The 27,169-nt window shown below is 38.4% G+C and overlaps 1 protein-coding gene and 1 long non-coding RNA gene across 3 annotated transcripts in view; one reads left to right on the top strand and one right to left on the bottom strand.

The window, feature by feature from the left end:
* FBXW7 (F-box and WD repeat domain containing 7) overlaps positions 1-16,264 on the bottom strand; it is a 175,699-nt gene extending 159,435 nt beyond the window's left edge. For both annotated transcript variants that reach the window (XM_023530192.1, XM_011359381.2), the window contains exon 1: positions 15,687-16,264. The gene's annotated coding sequence lies outside the window, so the exon portion shown is untranslated. The remainder of the gene's footprint in view (positions 1-15,686) is intronic.
* A 342-nt stretch (positions 16,265-16,606) lies between these two features.
* On the top strand, positions 16,607-24,750 carry LOC105291535. Its single transcript, XR_002780114.1, has 3 exons — positions 16,607-16,657; positions 16,709-17,298; positions 17,785-24,750. It is a non-coding gene; the product is annotated as an uncharacterized LOC105291535 (long non-coding RNA).
* The last annotated feature ends 2,419 nt before the right edge of the window (positions 24,751-27,169 follow it).

Here is a 27,169-nt window from a genome sequence, read left to right as displayed (position 1 = left end):
GCCTAATAAATTCATATTTTATAGATATAATTAAAATCTCTAATCAGTTGGCTTTAAATTAGGGAGATTATTGTGGACAGGCCTCACCTAAAGAGATCAGTTCTATAAAAGAAGGCAGAGATTATCACGTGATTTCATTTATATGCGGAATCTATGGAACAAAAAGAACAAACTAATCAAAAACAGACTCACAAATATAGGGTGACTGCCAGAGGGGAGGAGAGTTGAGGGACTGGGAGAAAGGGGTGAAGGGTTAAAAAAGTACAAATTGGTAGTCGATAGACGGTCACGGGGATGGGGAGCACGGCATAGGGAATGCTGTTAGCATTCATGTAATGGCTAAGTGGAGAGCCAGAAAGAGCTATCAGGGGTATTGTTTCATAAACTATATAAATGTTTAACAAATGTACTATATACTTGAAACTAATAACAAAACTAAATTTTAAAAAAAAAGGCAGGGAGATTCTCCTGCTGTCCTGTAAGTAGCAAAAAATCACATCAAATGCCTATGGAGAAGAAACGTGGCAAGAACCTAAGACAAAATCTCAGCTCATGGATGACACCTTGATATCAGCCTGGTAAGACCCTGAGGATAAGATCAGCTAAACCATGTGCAGACTCCTGACCAACAGAAACTGTGTGATAAGCTGCTACAATTGCGGTAATTTGCAATGCAGTCATGGAAAACTAATACAGATGGCTTCTTAGATTTGAGGAAATAAAGTTTATATTATTTCTTTAAAAGGCTGTTAATCTTTGCTCTATCATCAAAACAATTTCTAATACTTCACATTGCAATGAGTGATATGATTCAATTTCACAAGTCAGCAGGATAAGGTAATACTACTCTCTAAACTTTACAGGTAAAAAAACTTCATAGGGTCTAAGAATTTATTTCTTCCATAAACTGGGCATGCGAACATCACTATAATCTTAGTATATTTGTTTCTGCCTATCTAAACCAATAACATACCCACCCATCCCCACCAAAATCACAATCTTTATCTCTTTCTAAAGGAATGAAAATAAAATTGAATGTGTGGTAAGAAAAGCTAATTTTGAAATCTAGCATTGTCATATAAGCTTAGGCAACCATCTAGTTTCTAAGAACCTCAGGGAACTCAGCTATTTAAAAAAAGAAATAACAGAAACTGCAATAAAATCTGGAGTTAATAATAAAAAAAATACATACATACATGCATATATACATACATAAATGGAAAATAACATGTGCTCTGCCAACCTGAGAGTAAGTATATAATAAATGCCACTGAAAATAGCCTGCACTTCTATAGAGCTTACCACATGCCAGGCACTGTTCTACAAATAATACATAAGAAATAAATTTACAGATAAATATAGAATAGTGATTAGGGTCCCAGGCTTTAGAACCAGACTGCCCAGATACAATCCCAGTTCCGCCAGTAACTAAAAGTGAGACCTTGAGCATTTTTAACTTCTCTTTGTCAAATTTTCAACTGTAAATTAGGAGCATTCACATACTTCAGAGGGCTAGCATGAAGACTGAATGAATTAATACACACAGAGGACACAGAAGAGTGCCTAGCACATATTAAGCACTCAAATGTTGATATCAATATTATTTTTATAATAGTGTCATATTAACATTCACTTCTAGAAAAGGAAATCTGTGGTAGATAATGTAAAAGAACACTAATGACCCTAAGACTTAGAATCCTGTACGCTTGGCATGATTATCTAATTCCCTGCACCCCAAAACCCCAACTCCTAAATTGTTACCAGAATTCAATTTAATGTAGGCAATTTTAATCTTTAATAGAATATCATGCAGCACTCTGCTCTTAGTGTTTGCATGTAACTTTTGATAAAATTTTTAAAGAGCACAGAATTAAAATTCTAAAAGGGCAAAGTTCAAATATATATAAATAGTTACAAATACAGTTTTTAAAATGCAGCCAAGAGGAAAGAGAAAATCTTTTAGAAAACATTTTAAAGGCCAATGTCCAGGTTTAGCTCTTTTTAAGGTAACAAAATAAAATTATGAAAACTATTTAAGTCTCATAATAAACAAATAAGACCCATAGTGCACAGATATCAAAACTATATTCTCACTATATTTATGAAATATAAAACACTTATAAATAAACTAACTGGATAAGGAATAGACCTATATGAAGTAAGGGAAGGAAGAGAAAGGAATTTTTTTTAATGACAAATATCATCTCAGCAAACAAAAATAGTTTAAGAAAGTACATAAAAGAAACACTCCACGGATACTCACTGACTTATAAAAATTATACTTTAGAGACTAACAAGTGTTGATTCTCAAATTTTCTGGTATACCTTGCAAGCATACCAAATCTTAGGTTTACAAATTCTAAAAAATATATTTTGGAGGTTTATCCCCTAAACAAAGATCTCTTTCAAAAGAGTTAACTCAAACTACAAAACACATTTTACACATAGAAAAAAATTATTTATAAATATCGCTTCGCTCCTCAATCTTTTAGACAGGTTTTACCTAGACAGATTTCTTCTACTGCTAAAGATTTATCTGGGACACTTGTCCTGATGGTGATATCAAGAGCAAGACTAAATTTAATAAAAAATGCAGGTTAGTACAAGTCAGTTAAAATTACAGGCTTAAATTTCACAATTATTTTGTAGAAGGACACATACCTGGGAATTGCTGCTCTGTGAGTCTGTTAATCTTTTTCCTTCTAACATCTGTATAAGATGTAATCCTGTCATTTTCCCCTCCTCCTATCTCAATACAACTGATAACTTCCTATTTTCAATACAAAACTCTTCCACTGAAACTTAAGAGGCAGCATGCATGGTGATTAAAAGCACAGAACACAGAGTCACATGGACCTGGCTTTGGATCTTAGTTCTGTGAGTTCAAATTCCTATATGTTCTCTAGATCTGTTTCTTCTGCCATGAAAAAGACTCATAGTACCTATTTCATAGGGGCTGCTTTGAGGAATAAAATAATGCATGCAAAAATCCTTAGCACAGTGCCTGACATATACTAAACATTCAGTAGGTGGAAATAATGATCAAAACAATGATTATCAAATTATTAATTTATCAAATTATCAAATCTATATTCTTATCCTCTAGATTCACACCCCTCTCCCTCCTAGCTAATTCTTTATAAATAAATGGGGACAGCTCTGAGGTAAAAATCAATCACCATCAAAAGAAAAAGAAACCTAACCTAGTAAGCAACTTCCTCACTTTCAATTGCTCTTTCTCTCCCCCATGCTTCAATAGCCTCAGTTACTGTCCACTCTAGAGAGTAAATACATATTCACTCTGTTTGGGCTCAAATGTACAGACACCTTACTTAACACTCATCCATGATGTAAGACTAATACTGGACATTCCAACAAACTCAACACTAGAATGGACCCATAGGTGCAAAAGAAATAAACCAAAAGCATCTTTAAAAAGTATTTGTTAGAGCAAAAGTTTCATTACCGACTAAAGAAAAGGCAGGTCGACCTAATGCACCAGATGTACCAAATATCTGGGCTGTTTTACTTCTAGGAATGCAGAGGAAAAAAGTCCACATGGAATCTCTATCAGCTACTGGAACTGGCTTCAAATTCATTCAATAAATAATTGCTGAACACCTATGGAGAGGCTGTACATTAAGCACCTGGAAACAAAGGTAACAAAATAATATCCTCCTCTTACAGAGCTTATTTAAAAATTTTCCAGTTATTTTTCTCTTCCATTCATTTATTAACATACTATATGCCTACTATGTAGTAGGAAATGTTAGACATTTGGTGGGGAGAAGATATTAACTGAAAAGATGAATAAGACATAACTCTTGTCCTTAAAGAACTTACAGACCAGTAGAAGAGAAAAATACAAATAACTACGTTAAGAGCTATAAAAGATACATAGATTCTGGGGGTAACCAGAAGAAAAAAATAACTCTACTAATCTTAATCAGGACAGGCTTCCTAGAGGAGATGATATTTAAGTAGAGTCTTAAGAGATGTGCCAAAAATGAAAAGAACAAAATATTCCAGACAGAGGAAATAACAAGGTGCAGAGACAAATATACATGAAGGTTTATACATGAACACACACACACAAATACCCTTTAAAGCATATACATGCTGTATATAAATGGCTATATAATCAGTGTTTATATAAAAGTGAAGGAGGTCATCTGAACTACAAAATACAGAAAATGATATGATTGAATACTTTCCCAAATCTCCCCAAGATGGTACACAATTAATACTATGCATAGGAGAAAAACTAGTTCATTCCAATTCCAGCCTTAAGACATTAGCACTTAATTCTCTCTTGGAGATAAAGGGATAGTGCAGGGAGATTCAAGTGATAGATTGAACCTAGACTAGAAAGGTTCTCCCTTAAGCAAAATGTCAATTCAGATAGAAATATAAAGGACAGTAGCTAAGAAATCAATTTAGAAGGTCCCGAAATGGACAGGGAATGGTGAGGGTTCAATTTTAAATGGGGGAAAGGGGGTGGGGAAGATAAAAAGAAGAGGTCCTAAGTTAAAGAATGCAACTTGGTGAGTAATAAAGCATGAAGGGAATGAGGGAAACCAGACCTGATCCAAGGTTTCTCCCAACAGATCATTCCATTAATCTTGATATTTACTTTTTCTATTAGTGTATATTTGACTTTATGAATATTTACACACGTCATTCACATCTCTTAAGCCCCCTACACTTGATATACTTTCACATGAGTAGTTTGCCACTGTAAAAAGTAAATTAGGAAAAACCACCTGGAAACCTTTCCTAGTTTCTGCGTAATAAGTATAATAAACACTCTTAGATTACTTTTCGAGTAACTGTGTTATAACCTTAAAAAAAAATCTATTAATTTACCTTTATGTCTCTTTTAAAATGAATGTTAAATGAGGCCTATCCATGTCTATGACTTATCCTTACCAATAATCAGTATTTATACAAACTCTAACTGGCAAAGTTCCTTACACAAAGAAAATAGACAAATAGAAAACAGAGAGGTTTTCCTAACTTGGCACTATTGAGATTTTGGACGAGACAACCCTTCATTGTGTGGTGCTGTGTGGTGCTGTGTGGTGCTGTGTGGTGCTGTGTGGTGCTGTGTGGAGCTGTGTGGTGCTGTGTGCAGCTGTGTGGTGCTGTGTGGAGCTGTGTGGTGCTGTGTGGTGCTGCCCTGTACCTTGTTTATAACCGGCCTCTACTCTACTAGTGCTTTACCCATAGCACCTCTTCACACTCACACAGCCCCACTGAGTTCTGACCATCAAAACATCTCCAGATACTGCCAAATGTTCTCTGAGGCCATTATTATGTGCCAGGCGTTGTTCTGTGCTCCTCATTTATTATCTCATTTAATCTAACAATATATTATCCATGAAATAAAGAAACAAGGCCAAGTGCGTTAAACAACTTGCCAAAAGTCACACAACCAATAAGTGTGGTACTCTGTATTTGAACCCACACAATGGTGGCTCCTAGTCGCTGTTATACCACCTCTCATTAATGCCCAGCCTTTATCATCTGATAATTGGAAAGTAATATTCTGAATCTTATCTAGAAATAAAAACTAAAATTATCCACACAAGCAGAAGTTGAAAGGCTCCCAACCTCAATTCAGGATAAACAAGAATTACCTTTTTCATACATTATCTCTCTAAAATCTCACAGCATCCCTGTGTAAGGTAGGTATTATCTTTTTCTTCAAGTGAGGAAGCTAAAGCTTGGAATCGAAAAGTGGTCCCTAACCTAAAAAGGCTCACAATTTAATTGAAAAGACCAAAAAACAATTTAAAAAAAAAAAAAAAAGAAACAGAGAATAACCAAGTTAAATACATTTAATACACGGAAAGTACGAAATAAAAAATAAGTGATGGAAAAGCATAGTCAGGAAATACTTCTTAAAAGAGGTTTCTAGTATCTCCTTCTCTTAAGAAATGCCATGGATGAGCTGGGGAGGAGAAACACTTCTGTAAACAATGTGAAACAGAAGTCTGGGGACCGAAAGTAGAGTTTTGTGAATGCCAATTTAAGTAGTAAGTCAAGGAAATGGTGAGTGTAAGGCTGCCTTAAAATTAGGATCTAGCTGTAGCTGGAGACAATGAAACTGGTTCTATGCTTTTGGGGTGCTCCTGCCACCCAACACTCTCCAGCACAGCCAACAGGAACAAATAAAGATCTAAAGGCGAAGACTATTAGGGATGGTTAACAGAGGCTTACACACATGAAGTCAAACACCAAATTTCATAAGATGAGTGATGGGTCACCTATTTTGCTTCGTGTAGTTTGTCTCCCACAACTAGACTAAGTTTCAAGAGGGCAGGGATTTTTATGTTTTGTTCACTTAGATCAGTGCCTGGCACAGTAGGTGTTCAGTTAATATGTGCTGCTGAACAAAGACAGTATTCTACTGACATATTCTGAAGCAAAGATCACAAATGCCCTCAGCATTCAAATAAACCAGCAACCTCGGAGAAATAACAACATTATAAAGTTTATTAATATTATTGCAACAGCTAACATTTATTGAGCATTAACTCTCAGCCAGACTCTATGATGCATTATCTCATCCAGTCCTCTTAACGAGGTAGGTACTATTATTATCATCCCAGTTTTACAGGAAACACACATAGAATAAATAACTTGCCCAAGGTCACAAGCAGCACAGCTGGAACCTGGTCTATCAACCCCGAAGCTTTCCTCTCAACAATTATGTCACATATATAGAATTACAAGCATCCCTTTTAGGCAAAGCTAGGGAAATGTGGCCAACAAGGAAAAAAGACAACAAAACAAAAAGAGAAACTCCAGTGTAGTCAAAAAACCCCCCTTGGTCCCTTCTCCTACCAGGTACTGCGGAAATTTTTCCACCCAGGATATACTGATTATCCCATACAGATTAAAACTTCAATAGTTTAAAGAATCCAGATGTTGAAAAGCTAAGAACTAGAGTCAATCATCTAATCAACATTTCAAAGGGTGGTAGATAACAAGTGGTAACACCCCACGTCCACAACCCAAAGAAATAACAGGGTGTGACCTCTGACTAAGACTGACCTCAAAACTTCCGGAGCTGCTCTCCTTGGTGTCTGCCTCTTCCCTCCCTGCGTGGCTGTGTCTCTCCCCTCCTCAGTACATCCCATCTCTCTCCTCTCCTACTAAATGGTCCTTAGAAAAAATCTGAAATTATGTGTTTTCTGCTCTAAATATCTAATCTAGCAAGTTAAAATTTGAATGTTTCTCTAATGAAAAAATCCTACCTTTGTAATACTCAGTAGAAAAAGGTTCCCCCTTCATTACAGCGGCATTCCAAAGTTTCTATTACCAAATTCACACAGCAGTCAATTTAGAATCCCCAAATATGCAAAAGAAAACTGATGACCCACATATTTATTTATCTAACCTTTTATTACATACATAATAAATAAGCAAGAAAAAATTAAACTCACTAGAGAGACTACACTCTTCTCCTATCTATCTATCCAGTAACCTATTCATAATTACAAAATTCTTTTTTGAAGACCTCTGACATGAAAGAAGCATAATTTCAGAAGTATAACTCCAACTGCTACCAACAACAAAAAAATATTTAAAATACTGATTTTTTCAGTATTCATTAATATTCATTAAATTAACTACTTAACCAGAGATCAACTAATATTTAGACCAATCTAATTTCTGCATTTATACCAAAACCTAAAAGCAAACTTGCCTTAAAAGAAGTTAGAGTGAGGACAAGAGCTGGCACGAAAATCAGTGCTAAAAAATATATCTCAATCTCTCCTTTCTGCCTTTGAATTTTTTCATATATTTATCTTAAATACACAGTTCTATTAAATAAACAGACTATGAAGGCATAGCCAAATTGTTCCCAAAATAGAAACACTTTCCAAATACAAAAATGATCCAGAAGCTTTTATTTCTTGTATTGGCCAACAGAACACTGATTACGCCAAGCCTGAAGGAAAAGTTATTTCTGAAACTGATCTTGTATTTAATAAATACTAAGCATGGAAAGGAACTATCAAACACACACGTGACTAACACACACTCTCTAATCATTTTAGGAAAAAGGAAAAAACTAAAATTTAATTAAAATAGAATCACCTAAATAAAATTCCTTCCATCTTAATTTGAGATGTAATAATACAGTTATAACTTATTAAATATTGTGGTTTTTTAAAGCTTTTTATTCCCAACAGTTAAAAAGATAGGCAGTTAAAAGACTTGATTTAAAAAAAAAAAAAAACAAAAAGAAGACTTGATAGCTGAATTACATCCTTATATTTCTAACTGGACAATTTAAAGCACAGTCACTCTATTTAAGAGTCCCTTCTGATCTAAGCATATTTAGGTCTTTGGAGCTGAATTCAAATTCTAATTATGTTCAAATCAGTCTTTCTTTTCTATAAATAATAAGCACAGTAGTTCTGCCATTTCTCTAGTTTTTAATTTTTTTAAAATAAAATGTTAATGAATAATACACTGCTTTTGAAAATACTGCAGAATTACTTCAATATTATTGGTCGAACTCAAGGGCTGAATTTAAATGTAGGCCAATATAAAGGCTGACTTTAGCCTTCTGTCTGTCCCATTTTAAAAGAGCTTTAACTTAATAAGTTAACAGTGATGGGTCACATTACTATTTACCGGGCACTGGACTAAGAGCTTTGCACGTTTTATATCATCTCATTTAATCCTAACAACAATCCTGTGAAGGACATGGTTTTTTCTATCAACAGGTGATGAAGCCAATATTAAAAGGATAAACAGCTTGTCCAAGGCCACGTGCTAAGAAATGAACTGCCTAACAAATGAGGTTTCTTTCTCCATAGTATGATTATATTTTATTAGATAAATGAAAATGAATTAGCAGCATATTGCTGGCTCCAGGTACACATAATATTTTCAACCATTAGACGGTTATAAGCTACTATTATCAGTGAAGCAACTCCTTGTCAGAAGATGTCACACAAAGGTCTATTATTTATTACTCCTTATACTGCCCTAAAAAATATACCATCCTAAAAGTTTGATAAGATACATACATTGTTCCAAATACAAACCAGCAATTTGCCTTGAGACTTTACATCTGGCACTAACATACAGATGCACATTGCCTTATGGTTCCAATAAACCCAACATTAGTCAAAAGTGTATTTACTATACCTAACCCACCGAATATCTTACTTGGCCTAGCCTACCTTAAACGTTCTCAGAACACTTACATTAGCCTAAAGTGAGGCAAAATCATCTCGCTGCCGCTGTCCAGCACCATGAGAGAATATCATACTGCTTATCGCTAGCCTGGAAAAAGATCAAAATTCAAAATTCGAAGTACAGTTTCTATTGAATGCATATCGCTTTCACACCACCATAAAGTCGAAAAGTCTAAGTCGAACCATCGTTTAAGTCAGGGACCGTCTGTAATTGATGGGTGCATTCACGATTCTGTGGAATTAATAAGTCCAAAGAAAACACAGTATCTTATCCAATGGTGAGCCTCTCAGAGGAAAGGCTAAGTGACATTAAAAATATTTTGCACTACATATTTTAATATTTCCTAAATTCCAAAGCAGTCATGCAGAAAGGAGCATTTTGCATAATATACTAGGTACACAGACACACAGACAAACACTCACAACATGCTAGCTGCCTCCCAAAGCCACCCAGATTTCCAGTAGCTATCTTTCAGCTGGAAAGAAAGGGCAGAGTGACAGCATAGCAACAGAAACTGCACAATATCTGACTGATCCACAAGCTATCCCTTAGGTGATGGGGAAAGAGCAAAAGATAAGATACTCAAGCAGTAAGGTCTCTTGTGCATTCCTGTTTATTACCTTTCAGCTACCTGCATTGCAGCTACAACACAAATGCAGGTTCTCAACTTTTTCTTGTATTAGCTTGCTGTTTTAGAGAAATCAAGTGTTACTCAAAAATTTTAAAGGAACATTTTAGAAAAAGTGTTATATGTTAGTCTGTTGTTCAATATCCAACTCAAGTACAGATGTTCCATCAAATATTTCACAATTCTGAAGGGGAAATACAAGAAAATTTTAAATACGCTTGTGCATAAAAATATAATTAGAAAATATGTATCCCATAGTGTCCAGGAAATGTCATATACGCTTAGGAAATATACTCTAAACACACTGTGGAAGGTATCATGAAAAAGTATCAATGAGTTAGCATGAGTAAAGTAGCAAAAATCTAAATGCACATTGAAAGACTGGTTTTACACTTAGTGGAAAAAAAGTCTCGAAGTAGAAAGGTTTAACATCAAGAGTTCAGAATTTGAAAGCAACTTTTTTTACTCATCTGTTTGTAAGAACAATTCGCTACACTTAAAAACAAACAGACAGACAAACAAACAAACAAATATATCACTCTTTTCCCTGGTCCACTGAAAGTGTCATCATATAGATATTCCTATTTGGAATATTTGCAGATATAAGATGAACACTTTATATCTTTTAATTGCCACCCATTTTTCAGCTTGAAAAAATGATAAAATTACTTGAAAAGGCAAAAGTTAAAAGGAAGATTTTTAAAAGAATAAGGAAAAAACATCATCTCCAAATGAATAGGGAAGCAACTTTACAGTGTCTCTCTAAAAGATATGCTAAAATTGTCAGATTATATGAACTCTCCCTTTTTTATGGATGAAGAACAGAAGTACCAATTACATGCATAGAAATACTACATAAAGTAAAAAGCTGGCTTGAAACTAACTAAAAAGTGATCGCTATTGCAAGATTAACCACCTCCCCTGCCATAAACAGGAGAATTCTGAGATAAATAAGATTTATGAAACCAGGGCAAAAAAACACCATCATCCAATGCAGGTATTTGTTGACATATGAAACAAATGTTTTGATAATAGCTACAATTGCACAGAGTAAATTATCCTTTCTAAACAACATTAGAGACAGATTCACCTAAGAAATTAACTCTGCAACATTTACTCTTAAGAATACAGCATAGCTTTTTAAAGTATACATTTAAATAATTTAAGTGATTTAAAATATCATACTTGAAATTAACAAAACAAAAATTGTGGAGTCAATAATTCTACATACTGAACTGGTCACTATAAGAGATTAAGGCTTTTAAGAGACAGAAGTATCAAACCTTAATGTTCTTATAATTTGGCTAATATTTTCACCTGATTCAAGCCAACCACAAACACTTCTAATTTTTACATCTGAATTAACTGCTTTACAATTTATTTTCAGAACTTCCAAAATCATACCCATACCCTTTCTTCAAAGATACTTTTGGCCATGATACGCAGTCAGAATACCACTGTATGCCAATTATGGTATCTAGGAACAAGAAATGCAAGTAGTCCCTACTTTTTGCTGCACTCCTTTATAGATGGCATTGCCACTGCCCCTCAACCCACAGTTTTCATCACTATCTTGAATGGCAGACTCTGCTTTATGCTGAAGCATATTAAGACTGCTCCCAAGGAACATATCTGATTTAGAAAACAGAGACCACCTAAAGAAGCCAGTCCCAGCTCTGTAAGGAATGAAGCTCATACTGTACTGTTGGTGGACTTGGCAGTTGCCTACGCCAGGGGTCCATAAACTACACGCCAAACTCAACCTACCTCCTGCTTTATACATAAGGTTTTATTGGAAGAGTCACACTCATTCACTTACGTATTGCCTATGGCTGCTTTCACACTGCAAGAGCAAAACTGAATCGCTGCGACAGAGACCATGTGGTCTACAAAAGCTGAAGTATTTACTTACTGACTCTTAATGACAACAAAAAAGCTTGCCAACTCCCCCTCCACACAATGAGATATCGGAAGCAACACAACACTTTTCCAAGAACCATCTCCAAAATATATGAATTCAGCTTCTGCTAGCCTAGGTATGGACTTTGGAAGTCATCTGGTGCTAAAACACACAAACACAAACGCACACCCTCAAGGCTCTTTAATCATCCCACATCAACTCCAACGTTGTCAAGCAAAGCACATGAGGTTACCACTCCCTACTACCAGAGTCCCACCTTTCCCACTGTCTGTACTAGTAAATCATGTTAACCCAAAAAGGCCCTTTGCATTCATCTAAACATGGTTTCACCTGCATAAAAAACGTGGCAAGTAGGGGAGAAGAGAGCAGGCACTCATGTGGCATACATTCCAGTCCCTGTACCCTCATCCTGGATTCACCTTAGATCTAGCTCCCTGTCTAAATATCTCTTCCCCAGAGGGTTCTGCCATTAGAATAACCACTGGTAAAAAAAAAAAAAGAGGCCAAATAAGGTACTAGGAAGATGGAGAATTTAAACTAAGGAAGACAAAAATGTGGTTATATATATAATCCCTACCTCACAATCCTCAATTCTTTGTAGAGTCAACACTAAATGCTAGCCACACTAGCAGCAGGTTTTACCACCAAAAAAGTCTTTCAGTGTCTTATGCTTCAAAGATATCTGAATTTTTTTAAGCGCCAAGTTGTTTTGTATTCGTTTTCTAATAAAAAGGGTTTTTTAAAAAAAAAAAATTTTTTTTTCAACACTGCTGTGCCAACACAGGGATATCCCCTCCATTGTATGAGACACAAAGACACACACCAACTTCGAACAGGGGAAGCAGCCTTCTCTCCCAGCTATTTTTAGCCCCATTTCATCATGTTAAAGACCAAACTTAGGATAATAATGTTGGGCAAACTTTAAAAACATGAATATGGTGAAAGAAATCTGTCCTTTTATCCATAGGTTCCATAACAGTGAAATCCTATATATTCTTCTGAACTTAACCCCAAGGGATTGGTAAGTTTATTATGGCTGTTTCAAAAATATAGAATCATATTCCCTAAGACTGAACTGCTAACCATGTTTAAAGGTTGTTCCTCCCTTTTCAAGGTCAACTTTTATCCACTCTTAAAACATCTATTTTAGGGAGAGTCTCATCCATTCTCTGTTCTTACTATATCTTTGCTAACTTTAATAGATTTCCTCCCCCACGTAAAAATACCCATATTTTCCTTTTTTTTTTTTTAAATTCTACATCAGCACTCTCGAGAAACCTTAATACTTTGAAAATGACTCCCAGCTCTACATTTTCAGCCAGAAACCACTAGCATCATACTAAAATACTGGAAGCATCTTCTTCACTCCTCTATCTGTATAGCTAGCTCTTCAATGACCACAGTGTAAAACTGTTGGGTTCCTAGAAAAAGAAAATTCCGATACAGGTATAATGTCTCTTGGCCTAAAATACTGTTTCTCCTCAATCATCTAAAACTACTGTCTCAGAAACATTCTTCTTAACTGCTTCTCTGAGCTGTAAACATGTATCTACACAAACACAGACTGACCCTAAGCCTACCAACTTCCCTGTCTTCCCATCACACTAACTTCCTAATTACATTTGTTCCTCACACCCTCCAATTCCAAAAATCTTAAACACTTTTCTTCCTAAAAACGACCTTCTTAGATTTGGCTCAGACATTCCAATTAGTTCTGCATAGTTCAACATCAACATTTCCCTAGTGAAAAATATACGAATACATTTACATCTATAAGGTACCAAACACAGTATCTGACATATAGTGATAATAAATTCGGTCCTTACCTCCTTTCCTACAATTTTGTGCAATTTGTGATTCATTGCCTTTGCCTTCCCCCTCCATAAGTAAAAGCATCTCAAAGGCAGGGACCCCAAATACTTTGTTGTTTCTTTGGTACCCAAATAAGCAATAAAACATTACCATGATTTAAAAATCATGGTATCGTCAAAGCAATACAAAGTAATTCTTAAAGTTAGTAAGCAAGTTGATGGATTTCAATCTACACTCAAAGTACAGTCTGTCTGGTGGTGTGTCCCCATTTCCTCGTCAAAAACACAGCCTATGCGAGACTAAACTTTTTTCTGCTATCTGTAAAACATGGAATACATGACTTCCTCAAGGTCACAAAATAAGATAACAGATCCAGAGACATTAGGTTTGATTCCATGTCTAACATTACATCCACTAATCAATATTTTCATGTCAGTAACCATTTAAAATAGAATTTAAGGTGCCCTATAAAAGCATAACAAGAACAAGGCATATAATGAAAAACAAAACACATGGAGTTCTGGAGAAGAGCAGAGTGATTAAAGGGATCGAAGAAATCAGTCTAAGACAAAAAGAATCAAGAAAGATGAAGGTAAAGAGAATCAAAATCTGTAAAACCAGAAAAAGATGAACTCCCGCTTGTTCTAACATTTCTCAAAACATAAACTCTAGATGTGTCCTAAAACTTTAAAGAGACAGGATTGGGATAAATAAACGAATTGCTACATAACTCAGGAGCTAATAAGCTTGTGGAACTCATTACCTCAAAAGAGAAAAAAACAAGATGAAAACATTGTTTTAGAAAGCTTTAAATCAATTTAATCAAGATCCTGAATGGAGAAGTTAGCACAGATAACCCCAGGCTTACATTCATTCCCACAAAGCTTCTCTCAGCAGTGGCTTCAGAGAGAGCAAACCCACACAGTTCTCTGGAGGGCCCATAATTCTCAGCACAGTACTTATTGCCCATGTTCAAAATTTCACTATATGCTAAAGCCTTAAGGTCCATACAAACATATGAAATGTTAATTACTTTCCTGCACCTTAATTTGGCACTGAAAGGATACCTAAAATCCAAATCAAAGATTTTACAGACTTCACCTCTAAAGTAATGGGAAAAATCATTTTTCAAAATCTTAAATATCAAAAGTTTCTCATTTGATAGAGAAGTAAAGACAACTCAAATATGTAAAGCCTCAAGTCATTCTGCCAGATAAAGTGCTAGCAATTAGGACACACGCTACTCAAAAAAAAAAAAAAAGCATTTGGGTAAGGAAACAAATGTAACAACTAGAAAACAAATGTAACAACTAGAAAACAAATGTAACAACTTTTATAACTGGTTAAAGTATCAATGCTCTCCTAAGTTGTGATTCATAAGAACGCAGAATTTCCTGAGTAATTTAAATCTGCTACAATGTATTCCTGACATACAGGAATCGGACCCAGGAAACAAGAAGGTAAACTTCTGCTCCAATAAGTACTGAAATGAACTTATTTATCTTTTCAGACAAGAAAGAAAAGAAGGAGGGAGGGAGAGAGAGAGAGAGAGAGAGAGAGGGAGAGAGAGAGAGAGAGGGAGGGAGAGAGGAAGCGGGGCGGAGAGAGAGAGAGAAGAGAGAGAGGAGAAAGAAAGAGAAAGAAAAAGAAAGAAAGAAAAAAGGAAAGAAAGATTGATTTTACTTTCAGGGGTTCACAGGGTAACCCCAAATAAGGGTTACCCAGAAACAAAAACTACAGAGCTGTTTCACACCCGGTGTACCAGGGAAAGGTACATTACAGAGATGTCCTTTGTGTGCACATATGCTCCGGCTTCGTCAATTTCCTTTTGTCAATTACTGGCCAGAAAGGTGCAAGTGTCCACTTTGGAGAAAGACAGAACTCCTCTAAGAGAAGCCTGTAAGTTTTCGTATTGTACATACAAAGAGTTAAAAGGTTAAACACAGGACTACCTAATAACTTCTCCCACTGTGAGGAATCAAGGTACCCCACTTCTCACCTATGCACTCCCAACACTCCTGGAAAACATCAGCAAAACTCCAGGAGGACGCACCGGCACCCATCCACTTCCCACCCCTCAATACCTCTCCCGGGGACACTCACTCTTTAGAGAGGAGCCGTGGCGCTGAGAAAGTGGGCTGGTTCCCTTCCTCCTCCGGACTGAGGCTGTAGCTGCGGAAGGCTCCGACTCGCGTGTTACTGAGGAAGAAGCGGGGCTCGTGTCGCTCAACCAGGCGGCCACCCGGGTCTCTTCCGTGCTGCCGAAGCTCAGGCGGCGGCGGCCCCGCTTACCTCCTCTTTTCCTCTTCCTGGGTCTCTCCGAACTGTGTCTTCTGCCCGTCTTGGGCCACTTTTCCCGGGACAGTCACGTTAGGGAGGCTCCGAATTTTGTCTTTATAAAGTTTCCTCTGGGTGGAGGCAGCGGCCGGCCCCCCGGGTCCCCCCGGCCCCGCCGCCCTCGGGGCTGGGGCGGGGGAGGGGGCTCTAAGAACTCCTCCCGGAGTCCTGCCAAGGAGCCGGGGGGCCGGCGACTGGCCACGGGAGAAGACCCCCGAGGGGGTTAAGGGGCGGGGGAAGGTAAGGAAAGGACGGCGGCGCCGGTCCTGCTCTCCCCGCCGCCCTGGCCGCCTCTTCACATGAGGGTCCCTGCCCCCCCGGCCGGGGGTGGTTGCCGAGCTTGGGGCCCCGGCTCATACACTCCGGGGCGAGATGCTACGGCCCCGGGTGGGTGGCCGAGGCGGCAGCGAGGTGGGGGACCCGGCCGGCTCCGCTCGGCGCCGCCCCCGCTCCCGGCTCCCGCATGTGTCGCTGCGGCTGGGACCCCCACCCTACACCTTGGGGGTCCCTCGCCCTGCGCCCCGGGACCAGACAGAAGCTCCGGCTCCTCTTCGGCGTCCTCTCACCGCGGAGCAGCTGACTAGTCCCGGCCCGAGGTAGCCGCCTCCCTGCCCCCCAGCCGCCGGCTCCGGCTCGGGCTCGGGCTCCGGCGTGTGCAGCCGCCGCTGCCGGCCGGGAAGGTGAGGGGGGGAGAAGAGCGGTGGCCGCGGCTCCCGCTGCCCCAGGTTAGGGCGGAGGTCTCGGCGGCGGCCAGGGCACGGGGGCGGGGTCTCTCGGGCTCGGCGGAGGTCTCGGCGGCGGCCAGGGCACGGGGGCGGGGTCTCTCGGGCGATCCCAGGCTCTCACGCTCTCGGCGGCGGTGGCAGCAGCACCCGGAGCTCAGCTCGCTGTCTCGATCGCTCTGTGCGGGGCTCTCGCCTCACTCCAGAGAGAGGGGCGGGAGGAAAGCGGCGCGGACGGATGACGCAAGTCACCTAGCAACCGCTCTCCTCCCCCATCCCTTCTCTTTCCGCTCCGCGGCTTCCTCCGCTGGCCTCTTTTTCCCTTTCCAATCACCCCGCCCTGGGCGACTCTGGCGCGCGCTGATGACGCCCGAAAGGAAGAGGAAGTAGGGGCTCGGCGAGCGGGTGGGTGCGCCCCGGGCCGCGGGACTCGCCGCCGCTGCTGCCGCCGCCTCTACGGCCGCGTCAGAACAGAAGAGAGGAAGGGGAGGAGCCGAGTGGAGCCCAAGCTGCCGCCTGATCTTATCCCCGACCCGAGGGCGGCGGAGAGGGCTTGCTCTTTAGCGGTTTCCTTCAGGGCAGGTGGTGACTGCTCCTTTGGGAGCAAAGAGGAGGCCCAGGCCGCGCGGCCATACTCGGGCGCGCACCACCCGAAGGTGAGGTATTTGGCCCCAAAAGGCCCTTGGAAAAGCTGTTCTGAGCGAAAAGTTGTCCTACATTCTGATCCTCTGCACCTGTTCCCGGGAGCGAGCGTCGCACCCTTCCTGTCGTGTGGGGCGAGACCCAGCGCCCGATCACGTGTGGTCGAGCCGAGCAAATGTTTGGTAAATGAATGAATGAATGAATGAATGAATGAATGAATGAATGAGTGAGTACTCGCGGAGCTCAGAAGAGTGGATGAAGTGCAAGCTCTTTGTAAAACTGCATAGCATTGTAAAGATGAGAGTTGTAATGCATCCCCCACTCCCACCGAAAGGAAATAACGGTGCGGCCTGAGTAAAGAATCACAGTCTGAGTCTTTAATGCAAACGGAAGTAAATTGCCCGGGCAAGGGAAAGGGAGCCATCCTCCTGGAGATTGTTAAAAGAGTGTTTGACAATTTTGCCTTGCTTTTCGTGATCATTTGTGCTTGTGGTTTGCAGCTTTGGAGAGCTGGTCTTGATTGTTAATCGGTATCCGTTCCCGTCATCAAGAAAGTGTGGCCCGTGTTTCAGGTCTGACTCAGGCTATTTCCTTTCTAAAATAAATATTATTACTGTCGTGCAGCTTTTCCTACAGATGTTATCCTGGGAAGTAAATTTAAGTAAAAAAAACCATGAAGTTAAATGTGTAGTTCTCTAGGAAGTGAAATTTTAAAAAGGCCAGAATCCTCAGAAGTCTGTCTTGAACCTGTCCTGGTGAAGAGTGTGAGTGAGAATGGGATACAGCAGCAGCGATGATGAAAGGAAGCAGATTCCACGGTTCTGTCGCTGGGCCCTGGCAGGCCCTACCTCCTCTGGAAGGGGCAGTAATGGATATTACAAGTCTTTCCACCTTCCAAGGATAAGTTTTTAGAGGCAGATTTTGGAAACTCAGGATTTCTGCCACTACTACCACCACCAAATGCAAAGAACAGACCGAACAAACTTCTAACTGGGTAAATCCAAGTGCTCATTTTTATTTAAATGCTGCAGAAAAAGTGATGGGCTGGGGGAGGGAGATGTTACAGAAGCTAGAAGAGACTCACAAAGTAGCACCTACCCACTGTCCAACTGCCCTTGATCCTAAATTCCAAGAGTCAGGTTAACTATCTTGCTTAAGCTACCCTGGATTTGACTATCTTTTCATGACCTGTCCTGTCCATATTCTTCCAAATAAAATTCGGTATCAGACCACCAAGAGATGGCCGTACACGGCTACAAAACAAATCTTTTTTTTTTCCACCAATTCCCTGGTGGAAATTGAAGGAGTAAAATGCACAAATTTAGGGAAAGGATTTTGTGATGCTGAGCACCTCAGATTTTTAGTTCTGTGGGTTTTGGGGAAAAAAAGAGTAAAAACGTCCGAGCTCTGCAACCAGAAGGATGCCTTCAGGAAAGCATGTACCACGTGGGGTTTTTCAGCAGCCTGACCTATGGCTCCACCTTAGAATCTTTGTGCTGAGACACAGATTGGCCCTCAGGAGAGCAGGGAGCCACCTACTTAGGAAGTAACAGCTGCAGTGAACTTACTGGGCAAGATCCACCCACCTCACCACCCAGCATGATAACTGGAGGAAACAGCTGGAACTGTCGACTGGAGGGGAGGAAGTTCATATATTCACAGCTAGATCTGCAGTTCTTTAGTTCTTTTATTTATTATTAATCCAGAGGAGAAAACAGCTAGTTCATTCAAAATTCTCCTAAAATCTGAAGTTGTAGGTAACAGTTCTTCGCTGATTCATCAATTTGTTTGTGATAAAGATCTACATACTATGTTAAAATATAACAAAGGGATATTTGTAAAGGGGTCTTTTCTCCTACACTTGAAAATGAGCTCTTCTAAGACATTAATCAGTGTTTTATTATCCCGCATCAGTGGTTTTTACTGTCAGATTTCATAAGCTAAATGATCTGGCAAAATTTCTTTCTACAAATGCCATCTACAGTATTTAATTACTTTTAGCATTTTCATTGTGAAATATACATTAAAATGCATAAAGCAGTAATTCAGTATAATGAGTAATCACAAAAGCAACCTCCATGTGACCAACCAGGTCAAGAAATAGAGCATTGCCAGCACTGCAGAAGTCCCCTGCTGACCTTCCTCAACACAACTCTTGCCCTCTTTTTCAGAGGTAACCATTATTCTAACTTTTGTGATAGTCATTTCCTTGCTTTCCTCTATTGTTTTATCACAAGCATGCATTCCCTAAACAATATGTTGTTAATTTTTCCCTTTTTTTTGAATTTATTAAGTGGAACAACATAATATGTAATCGGTTGTACTAACTGCTTTTGCTCAACATTGTTTATAATCCGTGTCCTTTTCAGGTTGTTCATATGGCTATAGTTTGTTCATTTTAATTGCCGCATATTACAGTATTCCACTGTACAATATGCCATAATTTATTTAGCCATTCTATTGTTGATGGATATCTGGGTTATTACAGTTTGAGACTGTTATAAATGCTGCTGTGTCTTCATATATGTATTCTATCACGACTGAATCAGTTTCTGTATGGTATATACCTGGGAGTGGTAGGTGTTTCATAAACTTGAATAAATCATGCCCAACTGTTTTCTAAAGTGTTATAATCACACCAACCATGTTTGAGTTGCATTGCTCTACATCCTTAACCACACTTTGTATTGCCAGTCCTTTTTGCCAGTCTGGTGGGTGTGTAGTACTATGTCATTCTGGTTTTAACTTGCATTTTGCATTTCCCTGATTACTCATGTTGAAGACCTGTTCACATATCAGCTAGGCATTTGCATTTCCTCTGAAGTGTGGTACTATCTTTTTCATACCTAATCTCTGAGGTGCCCAGTGAGCTGGTGTCATTTGTTCTGATTTAGTTTCCGTCAAGTATGTAAAGGCAATTTTTATTCTCTGTGTAACTAAATTCTATTCTTTGTTACTTTGTATTTTATAGGCAACTATGTTTGTTTCCCCAGCACTTTTCATTTCCCATTTCCATTCATTTTATAAAAGTCACAATGACTCTTTTCTCCTAAAGTTTATGCTAAAATACATGTTTTTTTTTTTTTCAATTTAACTAATTAATATCAATACATACCACCCATGTTACCACCTGGAGAATTTTCCCAACATATTCTGTTCGATTGTTTTTATCATTCTCTTACCTGTCAATTCTTTGTTTAGAGTCAGTGATATTTCAAAGCTGGAAGAAGATGAGACCCAGAGAAATTAAGTGACTTACCAGGTCAAAAGAGCAATTAACTAGGAAGCCTGGACTTCACCCCAAGTCTTCAAATAGTATATGCCATTATACCATACCTACGCTCTCCATCTTCTGGAACAATAAGGTAAATTAATTCCCATGGTCTGTAGAATATTGTTCACTTCCACATGGCAAACCTCTTTTTCTACCATTCAATAAGGATATTTTAAGCCCAACAGCTTTAGGATCTGAATGAGATTGATACAAATAAAAATATAAGTATAAACTTTAAAGGTTAATATAAATGATAATGCTAAAAGGGATTAAATGGAAACTTGCTTTAAAAAAAATAAGGTTTCTCCACTCCCAATCTGTCATTAGGCCCCATTGCCTCTTCAAAGAATTATCATACTTCTTCAATATCTGAGAAAAGAATTACAAAAAAGAAAACAGTAGTTAGAAATATCAGATGATGTGAGAAAGGCCCTTGGATTTGATGATCAGGTCCCTAATAATTTCATAATTCTGTTAAAAATGTTGGAGGATATCAGAAGTTAACATTTTTTAGATACAAGAAGAAATCAACCTAGAAAACTTGACAACCATGTGACAAGATTGCCTGTGTTGCTTTCATAATTATCCGGGTTTGCAAAAAGAGTGTTCTGAAAATGAATGATAGATAATTTCTAGCTTTAGTAGAAAATAAATAACTTTGAATCACTTGAAATCTTTGACAATCTAACCTTAATGTTTCAGAAGAATTCTTTATTTGGTTTTGTAATTAATAGTCACAAAGTATTTTGATCTAATAAAATCTATTATTTTTTAAATTAAATATTGAGTGAAAACAGCCTTAAAGAAATAAATTCATAAAAATGTTAAGGTAGGCTTAGATGTAACTTAATTCTGAACAGCAAAGGCTTTAAAATGTTTTGGCTTGAAATTCAAAGTCGAGTAATTAAATTAACAATAGGGAGTTGTCAAAGGTACAAAATACATAAATATTATTCATATATTTTTGTGTTAACTTCAAAAAAGCAGTGATATATAGAAAACATAAAAGTGTTAGAATATCTATCATAAGCATAGAGTTTTCACATTTACTTTACCATTCAGTGAGCAAAAACTGACTTGTCACCTACTGTTTCCTAGCAGTGGACTAAGTGCTTGCCGAACTTAAAATGATGTAAAGAAAACAGACCTTGTCCCTAGCTTCATGGAGCTTACAGTCTAGTGCCTAATATGTGCCAGGCTTGAGACTTCAGACCAGTCGCTATCATCTAAAACTACTTGACCTATATTATCATTGATGATATATTCAATGAATAAATGAGTGACTGCTTTTATTCTCTTGGTAAGCAAATAAATGATCGTGTGCTAGAAACCTTCAATCATTGTCATTTGTCAGATTTTCATTTTGAAAAATACAGAAACATTGAAAGAATAGTATAATGTGTGTTGGTACAACTTTCACCTGGATTCGGTCCTTGTTAACCTTTTGCTATATTTGCATTATTTACTTTTTCCAAACCATTTGAAGGTAGGTTACAAGCATGATGCTTCACTCCAATACTTCAGCAGGTGTAACCTAAGAAAAAGGATATACCTAACTCCAACCTTTAATCAGAATTAAGAAAATTAACAAATTTTCCTAGTTGTCCCAATAATATTTCATTCCAGCATTATTGGATATAAGCGACAGATAACACTGTACAAGTTTTAAGGTGTACAACATGATGATTTGATATACCTACATAGTATGAAATGATTACCACAATTAGGTTAGTTAACATATCTGTCACTTCACGTAGTTACCTTTTTTTTTGGAGTGATGACAGCATTTAAGATCTGCTCTCTTAGCAAATTTCAAGTATAACATGCCAACAATATCTTTGATAGCTTGTGCCCTACCCCCAACTTAGATCCAATCAAGGTTCACACATTGCATTCTTCAATCGTATTTAAATGTATATATTTTAAGAGAAACTAAAAACTGGACTCTCCAATATTTGGAAGTAATTGCTTTACATTGTATCATTTCTCTCTTTTTTAAAATGTTATATTTTAACATTTTAAACTTTTAACATTTTAAACATTTAACACAACTAAGAGTGTGATATATTTTTAGTAAACAATGATCTTCCTTTCTTCAGTAGCTTTTCACTCACCTTTGACATCACTTACTGCAGCATTAGTAGTTGGGGAGCCACTCTGAGATACTGAGCATTCCACTGTTTTCCAGAAGTAAATGGTACTGCTTCCTTCCATCTTTGCCCCACCATGCCTTCCCTGGAAGGCCCTGACCTTCCTCCCAGCCAAAACCCTTATTACCTCTTTCTGCCCTCCTTGTATTTGTCCTAACTTCCCAGGAACCCTTTCAAGAGCGTCCAACTTTACAGTTGTTATTCTCTACCCGCAGCCTCTGCTTAGCTCTACCAGAATCTGCACCTAATTTCCTTTACTAAAACCCTTTCACTAGGAGTCTTTTGCACCAAAACCAACCACCACCACTACGTGCCACCACTAATGTATACTTAGCTGATTCCAAAGGGAAGAGAGGACCTAACATTTGTCAGGAACCTAGACCGTGGCAATTATTTCATTTGATCTTCACAAATCGCTGCAGAGTAGGTGCAAGATACCTATATTCCTTTTTCTTCTTCCTGTCCACATAGGAAAACTGTATTTCCCAGCCTTCCTTGCAATGAGGCTAGGGCCATATGATTAGTCTGGCTAGTAGGATGTAAGCAGAAATAATGTATGTCACTCCCAGGCTTGATCCTTAGTCTCCCATGAGATAAACAGCTTGTGATTTCTAACCTTTCTACAATGCTTAGAAGCAAAAGATGTTAAGATATTGGATCACATGCTAGGAGTCCAGATTCCTTAGTTGATGCTTGAAGGAATGCTGTCTGGCCTCAGTCGGGCAGTAAACTGAGCAAAATATAAAATTGTATTGTGTTATAGTGCTGATTTTAATACCAAGTTTGCATTTAGAAACTTAAAGAATAGCAAGTCATTCTTTAGTATTCTAATCTAGTGAGGTTGGATTATATAAGCTTTTGTAACCAGACATGAGAATACAACCCCCTTTTGTTATACTGTTTTTATAGAAACATGAGTTCTGAGTTCCAATCCAAACTATAAAAGAACTTCTAGAGAAGAGAAAACAAAAACCTGAGGGATTGACTCTTCTGTGAAGGTCCCACCACATATTAGAAGATGAGCACCCTGCAGGTTTTAAAGGCTTCTTTTTCAACAAATAGACTTCCATTTCAAAGATGAAGATACCTTTTATTCCAGGGTTGACTTTTTTTAATAACCAAACCAACTGTCCTGACCTACCATCTTATATGCTATGACAAGTTCAGAGCCAGCTCTGTCCACTGTTGCTGGCATCCTCTTATTATTTCAATGCCTTGCCCCCAATGGACACTATTATTTCATCAACATAAGACTATTCTATGTAGTGGACTTTAGGTTGAGGGGTAACAAATTGTTATAGCATAGAACTAACTTATGAAACAACTTCAAAATCGATGTCAGATATAACTGTTTCTAAAATGGTTGGCCAATTGCCACCTTGGAGAATTTTTACTGATTATGTCTTTCCTGAAGTCTCTTCCAATTGCTCTATATTTGCTACTCAACATCCTCCTCACATATCTCCAGAGCAATCTCCTTAAACACATTCCTTTTACTTTATTGAGCAAGCAATTCAACTCTTGGGTCTCCACCTTTTACAACAATTTCATGAAACTCATTGTTAATAATGTATACAGTTGCCAATAACAGAAACCCAACTGGCATAAACATGTAGAGGGTTCACTGTTTTTTAATTAAAACTCCTCTAATAGGGAGCCCGAGGTTGGCACAGTGGCTCAGTTATGCCATCAAGTACTCACGCTTTGTTTCTGTCTTTGCCATCCTTATTGCCGTTCATGTCATGTGGACCTTTATCACCAAGCTTGTTGCCTAATGACTCACAAATAGGCTGCTGTTCTCAGGAGTCACATCCACATTGCAGACCGGAAAGAAGAAGAAAGGGTGGTGCCTGTGCAAGGAAAAGGTGATTCTTTTCTCAATGTTTCCGGCACACTGCTGTGTAGGTCTCATCAACAGAGCGGTGCCTTCAAGACACACTGAGATCTAAAGAAGGCTGAAAAGAACTTTAGCTGGAAATTGCGGCCCAAAGAGAAGTTGCAATTCTGTTAATAAAGTGGGAAAAATAAAGAGTAAGAAATTAGCAGTGTCAGACACATTTTGTCTTAGTCTGTCCTGACTGCTATAAGAAAATACCATAGACCGTGTGGCTTATAAACAACAGAAATTAATTTCTCACCGTTCTGGAGGCTGGAAGTCTGAGATCAGGGTGCCAGATTGGTCAAGTTCTTCTATGAGCCCTGCGGGGTCACAGACTGCCGACATCTCGTATCCTCACATGATGGAGAGCAAAAAGCAGCAACTGCTCTGCTAACTCTCATAAGGGCACTAATCCCTCGTGACCTCATCTAATCCTAATTACCTCCCAAAGGATTCACCTCTTAGTACCATCACATGGGATGGGGAGGAAATAGGATTTTAACATGTGAACATTCGGTCCCTAACACCCTTAATGATGTTTCTCTTAAAAGGACCATCTACCGCAGAGATGAAATGCCACTGTCTAAACCCCAGAAATAGTTAGCTACCATCGGTTTTTGTTTTAAATAGCAATTCTCCCCCATTGCTTTGCATGCAAATATCAGTAATATGTAGAAGCCTCTTTTTTGCTTTTTGTAATTTAAATTTTTCTAGCAGTTTAATTTCAGGAACGTTTTTTAATAAATTTGTAATCTCCAGATGGTTGGTTTTAGTCTCTTACGTCATCATTGCAAAACATATTTGTGGTATTTTAAGCTCTTTTTTTAGATCCATGTGTAAGAATGATTAAATATTCATTTCCCTTTTAAAATCAAACCAATCATTATTTTTATTTTTAAAACAATCTGAAACTTGTAGAAAATTTGCAATCACAGTATAAAGAACTTTTTTTGTCTTGAGCCATTTGGGATTTAGTTGCCAACCTGATGCCACATCACCCCCAAATACCTAAGCGGGTATATGTTGGACATTTTCCCACGTAATCACAATACAACCATCAAAATAAGGAAATTAACACTGGTAATTGATACTACCTAATCCTGAGCCCTGTTACATTTTATCATTTGTTTTAGTAATAACTTTTATAGCAAAATAAAGGATACACTTCAGAATGTTTGTTGCATTGAATTGTCACATTTCTTTCTCCTCTAGTCTGAAATGTTTCCTCAGTCTTTGACTTTCATGACCTTGATACTATTTTTTAGCATTTTATTTTATTAGTTTCAAGTATACAGTATATTGGTTAGACATTTATATAGTTTAGGAAATGATCTCCCTGATTGCCTTGATACTTTCGAAGATCACAGCTAGTTATCTTGTGGAATGTCCCTCAGTTTGGGTATGTTTGTGTTTAGCAAGAATGTCACCAAAGTGTCGCTACGTTCTTATCATCTCATCAGGTGATGTTTAATTTCAATTTGTCCTGTTACTGATGATGTTCACTTTAATCACTTGGTTAAAACGATGTCTGCCAGTCTTCTCCACAATGAAATAACTTCAAAATGAAGTTACTATTTTTCCTATTTGGAATTAATAAGTATTTTGTGCGGAGATACGTTAAATTAATATTCTATTCCTCACCAAACTCTAATTTTACTATTTTATTTATATCATCGTGGGCTCATGGTTTCCTGTTTCTGTTAACTATTGTTATTTACTTTGATTCTTCAATTGTCCCATATGTTGCCAGTGGGAACCCCTTCAAAATGGCTTCGAGGTCATTTTGCCTCATCATTCTTTGAGTATTTCTTTTTTCTAGCACAACAAAATGCTCTAGGCTCATGTGGTACTTTCCTTGCCTTAGTGTTGGAATTGGCCATTTTTCCAAGGAATAGTGTTACCAAATAAAATATAGGTTAATCAGTTAAATTTGAACTTTAGATAAATAATAGCGTGTAGCTCTATTATGTTCCGAGCAATTTTCTTATTTGCTAAATATTTGCTGTATTTTTATATGTCTGGCACTCTGCCAAGGAGCCTTGGTTCCTTTAAGTAGCGAATGGTATGTAGAAGCCACAATCTGGGTAGGTCTGTTGGTTACAATTCGAGTTAACAGCTTTCGCCTCTCTTGATGGACAGAGCTAGGAAACATTTGTACACGCACACATTTATATCTATATATATCTGTATCGATGTTATATAGATATAGACACATCGCAATCCATGAGTTCACACTGATAACTTCTAATTCCAATTCAACACCTGAGGGTTTTCTCCCTTTCCATATTATAACTTCTTTCTCCTAGGGTAACAAACCTGACTCACATTATCCATAATACATGTACTTAATTGATCAATCCTTTGGTATAAAACCAAACTCTCATTGCTGCCACTGCCTGCTCGCCCATGAGGAGGCCCTCCTCAGCCTACTTGTGTCCAGATCCCTGTGCCAGGCCATCCCCACAGGTACACGCCCTCTTCACCCAACTAGGGCTCTGATACCTCACCATTGGCCACCCCACAGCATGGATCCTTCATCCTTCATGGGGTCTGACCCGCCATGATGTGCCACCCCCCATGGA

This window comes from Pteropus vampyrus, unplaced genomic scaffold (genome assembly GCF_000151845.1).
Source record: "Pteropus vampyrus isolate Shadow unplaced genomic scaffold, Pvam_2.0 Scaffold47, whole genome shotgun sequence".
NCBI classification, from domain to species: Eukaryota; Metazoa; Chordata; class Mammalia; order Chiroptera; family Pteropodidae; genus Pteropus; species Pteropus vampyrus.
The sequence above is the reverse complement of the archived record's forward strand: the minus strand, read 5'-3'. Positions and strand labels throughout refer to the sequence as shown.